The sequence below is a fragment of the Colobus angolensis genome, unplaced genomic scaffold, assembly GCF_000951035.1.
Source record: "Colobus angolensis palliatus isolate OR3802 unplaced genomic scaffold, Cang.pa_1.0 Scaffold108, whole genome shotgun sequence".
NCBI lineage: Eukaryota > Metazoa > Chordata > Mammalia > Primates > Cercopithecidae > Colobus > Colobus angolensis.
The window spans coordinates 6,282,134-6,284,258 of record NW_012111808.1 but is presented as its reverse complement, the minus strand read 5'-3'; positions in this window follow the sequence as shown (position 1 = coordinate 6,284,258).

Below are 2,125 nucleotides of genomic sequence, written 5' to 3'. Positions count from 1 at the left end.
CAGTGAAACCCCGTCTCTACTAAAAACTACAAAAAACTAGCCGGGCGAGGTGGCGGCGCCTGTAGTCCCAGCTACCCGGGAGGCTGAGGCAGGAGAATGGCGTGAACCCGGGAGGCGGAGCTTGCAGTGAGCTGAGATCCGGCCACAGCACTCCAGCCTGGGTGACAGAGTGAGACTCCGTCTCAAAAAAAAAAAAAAAAAAAAATTGTTAGGGTTAAAAATATGCCTCTTTAGAGGTGAACTATTAAAAAATCTAATGTAAAAGGCCTGAGATGGGTAAAGTCCCCTTAGGAGACAAAGCCTGCCGGCCAAGGCAAGCCTAGACTGTAATCTAATTGAAGGTATTAGCATATCTAAAGAAAGAATGTGTCAATCAGAAGAGGGGGGTCGGTGAGTTTAGAACCTGGGAAAATGCACCACAGTCGGAATCCTGCTTTGACCGCGAGGAACCCAGAACCTTTCCCGGCGGGAGGTGCCAGCTGATGTGGCAGGTGTATCCCCGCGTGGGGAAGCACGCAGCCGCCAGCTGAACCGCCGTCTACCGCCCCCGCCCCCTCTCCCGCGGAGCTGGCGACCCAATGGCAATTCCGCTTCCGCCGGCAGAAACTGCCTAATAATAGCTCCCTTGTGTGTGTCTGCACCCCGACTAGGCACTTGCCTACAGCCTAAGTTGCATTTCGGCCTCACACAGCCCAGTCTCCAACTGGGGAAGCTTGCATAGCTAAAGGGCACGTCCAAGGTCAAACTGCAGACACCGGAAAAGGAAGAGCTGGAATGGCCCAGCTCCAGGTGCCGGATCAGCTGGCCACCCCTTGCCTGTCCCGCCCACACGAGCATGCTTGTGACTCGTGGTAGAAATTAACTAAATGGGCCTTGTGGTGTAGGCCCCTGCCTTTTGCGGGCTGATTTCAGGTCCGCCTTCCCTCCAATGCAAGTCATCTCAGCATGTGAAGGTTGAAACTAATCCACTTCGGAAGTCCTCCTGCGGCCCCAGCTCCTGCCGCCCGCTGAGCTACTCACCAGGTCACAGAGATGCTCCTGTCACTCCAGGCCTTTCCTGCTTCGCCTACTCTGCCGTCCTGCCATTTCTCCCTTCAAAACTAACATCCTGCAAGGGACTGAAGGGAAAAGAAACAAATGGCTGCCGTCCTCAAACCATTGAACAAAACAAATTACTTAAAACCCTTTTACAATTTTGCCGGTGAAAGGAGCAGCCTATTAGTAATTAAGAGTGGACAATCCCGCAACCCAGCACTGACCCTGGCAAAGGGGGCACTTCACCCCTGGCGCTTGGAAGAGACAGGGATCTGAAGGCATGGATCTGCCAGTGTATAGCCATGTGACCTTGGAAAATGTTCTGCCATTGTATAGCCATGTGACCTTGCAAAATTCCCGAAACTGGAAGGCCTGAGAGGTCAAAGAAAAGGTCCCGCCGGGCGCGGTGGCTCACGCCTGTAATCCCAGCACTTTGGGAGGCCAAGGCGGGCGGATCACGAGGTCAGGAGATCGACACCATTTTGTATTTTTAGTAGAGACGGTGAAACCCCGTCTCTACTAAAAATACAAAAAAATTAGCCGGGCATGTTGGCAGGTGCCTGTAGTCCCGGCTAACTCGGGAGGCTTAGGCAGGAGAACGGCGTGAACCCGTGGGGCAGAGCTTGCATTCAGCGGAGATCGCGCCACTACATTCCAGCCTGGGCCACAGAGCCAGACTCTGTCTACAAAAAAAAAAAGAAAAAGAAAGGGTCAAGGTTTTCCCTCTCTTCAAGAACAGAGTAGGTTTAGAAGAAACAGCAAAGCATTTTAGCCTATGCACGGATAGACACCCCGAGGCATGCTTTAGACATTTCCCAGCTAGTTCTTTACAGACAGGACTTCAGGGACAAGAGGTCAGTACAGTAAGAAAATCCTGCATGAACGTTGTGACCTGCATTGTTCTTTCCCGTCTCTCTGCCCTCCCTTGCTCTTCAAACACACGCCAATGCCTCATTAAAGACTGCAAACCATCCCATTAGGTGCAAATGCATGGAAACATATTCATGATTATTCAAATGAATCCTTGTAAAATAATCAGTACTGCCTTCATAAATATTCATCGTCACTGTGCTAATCACTACGCAATCTC